The 8550-nt window shown below is 33.6% G+C and overlaps 1 long non-coding RNA gene across 2 annotated transcripts; it reads left to right on the top strand.

Annotated features, from left to right (window-relative positions):
* The first annotated feature begins 2171 nt into the window (after window positions 1–2171).
* Window positions 2172–6597, top strand: LOC110012018 (uncharacterized). 2 transcript variants are annotated; one of them, XR_002287161.2, is made up of 5 exons: window positions 2172–2317; window positions 2958–3040; window positions 3151–3233; window positions 3368–3423; window positions 6339–6597. It is a non-coding gene; the product is annotated as an uncharacterized LOC110012018 (long non-coding RNA). The 2 variants fall into 2 exon arrangements; XR_016065452.1 differs by having other exon boundaries at window positions 3368–3440.
* Window positions 6598–8550: the final 1953 nt, after the last annotated feature.

Genomic DNA, 8550 nt, shown 5'->3' with positions numbered 1-8550 from the left:
TACCATCCTGGGTACTTTGGTAAAGTCGGTATGCGGTACTTCCACAAGCTCCGCAACAAGTTCTTCTGCCCCACAGTCAACATCGACAAGCTCTGGTCAATGGTGCCGCAGGAAGTGAAGGATAATGCATCTAAGGACAATGTGCCGTTGATTGATGTGATGCAGTTTGGTTACTTTGAGGTTTTGGGTAAGGGTTCGCTCCCCGCCGACCACCCTGTTGTGGTGAAGGCCAAGCTCGTGTCGAAGAATGCCGAGAAGAATATTAAGGAGACTGGTGGCGCTGTCATGCTCACTGCCTAATTAGGTTTTTCTTCTTTTTTGTTTAATTACTGATTTTGGTGTTAAGATGTGGACTTTTGTCATTGCTAGAAGCCCTTTTATCGAAGAACTCTTGATATATTTTTATAAACATTTTCAATTAAGGGGATTTGTTCCTATTATGTTCAAAAAAAAAAAAAAACCCTTAACCTTAAACCCTAAACCCTAAACATCTTCTAGTGCCCCAACCTCTACCTGATCCCCTGGTACCCAACGACGAACATATGGCCAAAGGGGATGCTGATTTAGATTAGAATTTTTTTTATTTATAAAAATACAATAAAAAATAATATTTTATTTGCTCGAGTTAAATTATTTTTATTTTTTTGTTATATTATATATATTTTATATAATATTGCGCATTTAAGAAATTAAAACTACATGGATATAACAAAGAATTCCATAATTTATTTTTAAAAAAAAATTAAATATTAAAATAAATTAAATACAATTAAATATTTTAAAAAATATTTTTTGTCATTGCATTTGTAACGGCTTTTGGAATATGTATAACTGCTATGTAATCAAGTCATTATAAAAATAAGATAGTTATCAAGTTTTTGCAATTGAACTACTATTGTAATGGTCTCTCATGGCTGTTACAATATAACAACCATTACAAATTGTACGACTTTCAAGCAAGGCGTTACAAAGATTTCATATTGCCAAAAAAAGCCGAGGTAGGGAGTGTCGTTACAACGGTCATTATAAATTAAAAAACTTTTTTAAATTATTAATTTGACCGTTAAAAAAACTGTTACTATAAAATAATTTTTTTGTAGTGTAACTTGTAATCCATTTTTTGTAAAATGTATAGCTAGCCCAATTATAACTTAAGTGGATCTGTGGATTCATTCATTTTTAATATGTTTAATTGACAAATTGTAATTGAATCAATAAACTTATGTTGACAGGACTATCAATAAATATAACACTCAAATTGTAGTAATTATTTGAGTTTATGTATTAATAAATTAGTCGTTGCTGCACGCGCTTCCCACAAGCATAAAAAAAGTTATGAGATAAGATTAAGAGATTTTTTTTAGTGAAAATAACAATCATGGCGTGAGAGTGAGAAAGAAAAAAGTTTGTTAGAGAAAAGAAACATGAGGAAACACAGAAAAAATATATTATGATTGTTAATTTAATATAAATTATTATAAGAAAAAAATATGGAGAAGTTTGATGTGAGAGAAATAATGGAGTATTGAGTGAGAGAAAAAACAATTATAATTATAAAATTATTAAAAAAAATTAAAATTACTATTCTAATCAAATTTTTTTAGAGAAAAAAGCGAATTCAAGGATAAATTTGGCACGATAAAATGGTTATTTTTGTTTTTTCACTTTTTTATAATAATATAGATGAACAAATTTTGTAAACTCATGGAAACTTATATATTGCTGTTAAAAATGAATGCTAATTATTTACTGTATATAAAATTTAGTCAGGATTTAATTATAGTAGCACATGGCTAATAGTTCACTATTTTTGTTATGTATCCAAAAAAATTCTATTTTATTCTTAACCAAAAAGCTTTAATATATTAATTTTACCATCATTTTCGCGATTTTTGTAATTCCTCTTATTCACTTGAAAAAATTTGCATTTGAATTTCATAATTTTATTATTTGAATATATTAATTTATATTTTATAATTATTATTCGACCATTTTTCAATTGGGTAATAATTTAAATTTTCAAGAAAATGAATTAATTGTGGTATCATTATAAATTAAAGTAAAAAATAAAAAATAATTTTTTTACCGTTGGAGCTTGAAGCGGCCCAACTGAAATTTGTTGCCGTTGGAGATAGGCCCCCAGCCCACTTTATATACAACACCATGTAAGAGAATTTTCAACACAAACATAAAGAAATGGAGAGAGTGCAAAATCGAGAGAGTGCAGGAGAAAAGCTTCTGCTCTAATGACGGCGCATTCTCAGGCAGCCACCTCCGCCGTTCTCGTGCTGCGACAGCCCTCAGCCTCGATCTTTAGGTACTTCTTGATTACGCGGTTTCTTGTTTATCTTTAGGTACTTCTTATTTCACGATTTCTTGTTTATTCTTGTATTTTTTTTTTCTTGGAAGGTTTTGGCTAATTGTTTCAAGGTTCATGAAATTCAACTACTACATTGGTTCTCTTAAATTTCTTAGATTATTACCTAAAAAGGTACTTTGTTTTTGCAAGGGTTCTTTTATGATTAGTTCAGGAAGCATGAGTTCACACAATTTTCCCATTGCATAACAAATTTGTTCAATCCGCTCTTGCTCAAGATTCATGCCATTTGTCCAGGAATTGTATTTATACATATTGCCTGCACTCACAATCTTGATTACACAGTTTCTTGTTTATCTTTAGGTACTTCTTGATTACACGGTTTCTTGTTTATTCTTGATTTTTTTTTTTGGATGGTTTTGGCTAATTGTTTCAAGGTTTTGGTTTTCTTTCTTTCAAGGCGCGTTTCTACAATCAGACCTCCTCCGTGTTTTCCACATTCTCAATATTTTTAGATTTTTTTTCTTCTTTCATTTTGCTTAGCCATATGCTTATCCAGTCTTTCTTTCTCTTTTTGGGTTTGATTTGGTGGTCTTCCCTTCTTATAATGGAATTTAATCACATTTGCATGCTTTCACAGCGGATTCCCATCTGGTGGCTGATACAGATGAAGTGGAAACCAAACTTGAGAGTGGAAGCCATCAAACTATTTGCCTTGATTTGGTAAGTCTGTGTGAGAGGTTAGCGATGTTTTTGCAAATTTTCTGCAATTAGTTGCTAGTGGTCTTTCCCTTCTTATAATGGAATTTAATCACATTTGCATGCTTTCACAGCGGATTCCCATCTGGTGGCTGATACAGATGAAGTGGAATCCAAACTTGAGACTGGAAGTCATTAGACTATTGGCCTTGATTTGGTAAGTATGTGTGAGAGGTTAGCGATGTTTTCACAAATTTTCTGCAATTAGTTGCTAGTGGTCTTTCCCTTCTTATAATGGAATTTAATCACATTTGCATGCTTTAACTGCGGATTCTCATCTGGCTGATACAGATGAAGTGGAAGCCAAACTTGAGACTGGAAGCCATCAGACTATTGACCTTGATTTGGTAAGTCTGTGTGAGAGGTTAGTGATGTTTTTGCAAATTTTCTGCAATTAGTTGCTAGTGGTCTTTCCTTTACTAGAACTTTGGTTTGGAAAAGCTTTGGCTTTGATCGGCAACTCGGATTCTACTACTCTAGGAGCAGTAAGTTACTACTTTGTTTAACTATTATTATCTCTGTTAGCAGTCAATTTCTCCTATCTCCTGTCATAATGCATATATGTTATTAACTGAAATTTAAGTTCCAGTCATCCACTCTCTATTACTCCAATTTGAACTCAACTTAAAATTTCTCGTTAGACTGTGATTAAACTTCCTAAACCAATCATTACTTGCCCAACTGATGGGCCAACCAGAATATGAACTCTCAACTGCATCTAGAAAGGTATCATGGTTATGGAATATCTGTTGCATATTATGCCTTTGAATTGGGGAATGCCACAGTTATGTGTCTATGTTGATTTCTTCCCTGTCTTGGTATCTTCCTAGTTCTGTCTTAATGCAAAGTACAAGGAGAAAGGACTTATTTAATAGAGATGTCTTATCATCTATTAGCAATTATTTTATTTGCAAGCTTCATTGTTAGCGATATTGTCATTGTATATCTCTTGCTAGTGCCATTAAAATTGCGATGTATTATGCAGTTAAAAATGCTGGCGTAACACTGTAGCGTGTTTATATTTAATTCTACAAGTGAAGTATATTAGTTAGTAATGTGTACTCGTCTATTAACGGTTGGGGGCGCTAGAATTTGGATTTGATTTGCAGATTCTGTGTTGTCGGATACCTTCATATTGTTAAAAATTGTGTGAGAATCAAAAGGGTTGAGTAGGATTTCAACACTCAATTGGGACACATTTCGGCACTAAAAAGTGTGTTTTTTTATGATATTTTAGAACCTAATGTTAACTTGTGTATCTTCATATTCCTCTCTTCGAATTTCTAACTGAAAAGTAACCAATGTCCTTATCGGTTCTTCCTTGCCGACTTTTCTCCCATATTTTGAAATCAAGGAGGCTGAAACCATTGATTTTATGCTTTGTAAACTTCAAATCCAAATTTTGTCTGTTGATTTCTTTGAAAAACTCACGTGACCATCGTTTTGACTCGGAAAGAATAGGATTGAGATTGTTTGAGGCTGTTGAAATGTGAACGACGCAAGGATAAGAGTTGAGACCTAAATTGGAGAAAAAATTTCCTCTTTTTTGTAAATTTATTCTTGATGAATTCGTCGTGTTGGGTTTTTCTCATAGCTTGCTTTGAAATTTTTTGTTGTTATACATTTAAAATAATTGTATGAATTTACAGAAATCATGTTGGTCCATGTTAACGTCTTATATTTGCAGATGTATCATAGAAAAATATCGAAAAATCTATATTATCCAACTATGAGTTGTTTTATTTATGCACTTTGGAAAATTAAATACTATTCTAAGCGTAGAGCGGTTGTCTAGATGCCAATTAAATTTGCTTTTCTTTCTTTCTTTTTTCTTTTCAAGAAGATTTCATGAATTTTGTGAATATTGTTACATAATTTCAAGGTTTGGTAAATGTTTTTTAATGAACAAAATGTGTGGTAAATGAAATAATACTAGATATGAGAAATTTTTTCTAGTTTTTATGAGGAACTAACTATAGTGTATTTTTAAAAAATTTGTTGTTTTTTCTTTTGCTAAGATTTGTTTTCTCTTATCAAGTGTTTTCTGTTATCACCGTATGTTTTTAAAATCAGCATCAAGTGTACTAATTTCTCTAAGATAAAATTGCAAAGTCTGAATATTTTTGTGTAGTTTAACAAGTATATAAATTTACTGGTTTGTGGATAAGTGCATAAAAAAGCCACGTGTTTTTATTTTAAGAGAAAATTGTTAATTGATTTTATTGTCATTTTTTTAAAGCAGTTTTTGTATTCTTGGGAAAACTTTGAAGTTTGAAGTGCATTCGGTTTATTACTTTTGAACAAATGGATACTTTTTTCTTTAGACTTCCAAAAAGTGTATAATTAACTTTTTTCTGTTGTGATAAATAATTGATTTCATAATACTTAAACAAATCTTTTAAGATGATAGGCGCACAGGTAATTAAAAAATAAACAATGAGATTGGCATCTACAACCGTTTTACAGTGTAGTATATGATATTTTATTTCCGAAGTTCAAAAATAAACTAATTTGTGGTTGCGTAGTAGCGATTTTTCAACAAATTTTACTGTGATCCATCTACAAAGTTTGGATGTCGATATGGACAAATATAGTGTTTTTGTATGATTTGTACAAAAGTCTTAAATGTAGGACAAACAAAAGGTTTTGAAAAGGCAAATGGGATAAAACCTAACATAATGAATAAGTTGAGAATAAATTTGCAAAAACTATGGAGAATTATCTCCCCTTTAGGCGTCAACTCCTAACTACCCTACATTCGTCGCATTTGAAACTGGCCTCAAAATTTAAAATCCTATTACTTCCAAGTTAGATTGTTGAGAATGTGAAGGTTTCATAGAACTCACATACTTTTTGGCTTTGAAGTAGACAAAGAAAAAAATTCAATGGTTTCAGTCCTTCTTGAAATTTAAAATATGGGGGAAGACGGTGGAGAATAACTAGATAGGGACAAAGGTTGCGTCTTTGGTTAGATAAATGGTAGAGAGGAAGAGATAGATACATAGGTTGTCATGTGGTTCTAGATAGTGTCAAAGAACACATTGCTTTTAGTGGTTAATGTGAAACAATTGAGTGTTTGAATCTCCTACTTCAATCTTTAAATTCCCAAATAATTTTTAGCGAGATGATGTTATTTAGGCAAGCACTGAATTGAGAAAAACCAAATATAAATTCTAGAGCCGTCAATTGTAATTGACGAGTATAGATAGATTTTGCTCTTTACATATCTTTAAATGATACTGATGTTGTTGATTATGTGCAGGTTAATGCTAGTAAAGATGATACAGTTGTCGACTTGCATCCATTCACAATGACACACTAGCTTGCATGTCTATCGGGCTCAAGTATTTCTAAGTATGAGCCTTGCGGTTTCTTCAAGACATCGACAGCCATTAGCTTAAGAATAAATCTAGCCTATTGTAAATAAGAATACCCTGTTTGTAGTACTTGGGTTTCAGTGAAAAACGCCTATTGTTTATACTCCTCTTTTTATTTTTTATTAAAATTACCTATTGCAATTCCTTCAATTTTTAATACCACGCAACGTCCTAATTAGAATCTTATTTATATAGATAGAACAATGATAACCATGTGGATTGAGATACTTAACTTAAAACAGTTTTACTCCTTCCAAAAGAGCATTTGTGTTCCAATATATGTTCACTTCGTAGCAATGCTTCTCAATTCGCAACTTGTACTAGAAGCTTCATTATTGAAAGTTGTAATTCAAGCACCTTCCATACGCAGTTGATTCCATTATTGCTGAGTTAACCACATGAAAGGTATATTGTTGAACTCAAGCAACTAAAGAACCAAATAAAGCAAGCCAACCAACAATATCGAGTACTAACGGACAATTATTTCTCAGATAAAATGTAATATGAGTACATTAATTGCTTTCAAAATGTCTCAGGCAAACTATTTTAACTGACGTAGATACTGATCAAAACATCAGATTGAGTGGGCTACCTTTTTAGGAGTTACACCTAGATGATTAAGAAGTATTCTTACATCAATTCCTTTCAAAGTCCCAGGTGCCACAATTTCAAGCATATTCGATATTGTTTAAGCAAAATATACACGAACCTCTGTTGCGTTTGCCCAATAAAGGCACAAAATACCAGCTACTCCTCAGAAGTGTATAAGAAGATCAGCTTTTGCTATTACAATAATACACCACTATATGAATGATGGCTCAGCAATACAAATAATAACCTACAGACCAGCAACCCCTGTAAATCATAGCTGAATATAGAAATATCAGAGAATTTATAGTTCAAAGCAATTAATTTAAGCATTTCATTTACATGCATAAGAACGGCAAATAACTAACATGATAACCCTCCTGATTTCTAACTAAATACACTTAAAATATGGTTCTTTCCATGTCCACCACCGTCTACCCTGTCTTTTAATGATCTCTGCAATAATCTATTTAACCAAATCATGTCTAGATTTATAGGCTGCAGCCAAAAGAATATAATAGAAATAAAGCATTTGCTTTGTAGATTCATGATCTAAGAAGTTCCTAATGTGTATCCCATCACTCCACATATGAGGAAGAGATTGGTAGAACCAGGAAGAGATAGAATGGCAGGAATTCACTCTACCAACAAAGACAAATGACTACTCTATTTTTCTGATTGTTTTGTTCCTCGTTCTGGTGTGTCCTTCTTGCATCTCCCCCATGCTTCAAAGCATTGGATAGTCAGTTATTTCTTTGTCCTCCCACCGCCCCATGCCTAGTCTTTTCCACGGCAATGGATTCATGAGTCCCCTCCTCCTACGTGTTGCCTCTCCCTATGACTGTCGATCTTTGATTGATGAAAAGTTGTTGGGGCATTTTGGGCTGGCTCTTGTGACAGAGCCTTTGGGGATTCTCTGGGTATTTTTTTTTAGTTTTTTATTGCCTCTCTTTCTTTATGTTTTCTTGGAGTGTTGATTTGTTTTGTTCATCATTGTGCAGAGAACATAATGTTTAGCAAATTAATGTGAGATCATGTGTTGGTGGCCATTTTGGGGGACCCCAGCTCCTAAGTCCTCAAAGGGGGCACCTGCTTCCAGTGACTCCAAAGGGTAAGCGCATTGCGTCCTCCTTTTCTCCTGGTCCTGTAGCAGGGAGCTCTTCCAAGAGACCTCATACAAGGGCACTTTCTCTCGTACCTCCTCCAGCCCCTCTTTCTAGAGAAGAGATGGACACTCCTCCTCGACCTTCCTATGCGCCTTCTATATGTCTCCATAGTCTCCACCTGCTTCACCAGGACAAAGGAAAAGCTTCCCTGGTGGCCGACTTAAGGAGGGGGGTTCTATCCTCTGGGGATAGGCAACTGTTGTTTCCTCTTTCCAGGGAGGAGCTAGAAAGGATGGGGACCCTTTACATCTTCAAGGTACCTTCTTGCCTGAACATGAAGACATGACGTGAGATATGATGCGCGTAGGCCAGGTTTGAACTTGATGTTACGGCTGGGCTGGGG

The sequence above is a fragment of the Sesamum indicum genome, linkage group LG5 (genome assembly GCF_026168435.1).
Source record: "Sesamum indicum cultivar Baizhima isolate 11 linkage group LG5, ASM2616843v1, whole genome shotgun sequence".
Classification (NCBI taxonomy): Eukaryota; Viridiplantae; Streptophyta; class Magnoliopsida; order Lamiales; family Pedaliaceae; genus Sesamum; species Sesamum indicum.
The sequence above is the reverse complement of the archived record's forward strand: the minus strand, read 5'-3'. Positions and strand labels throughout refer to the sequence as shown.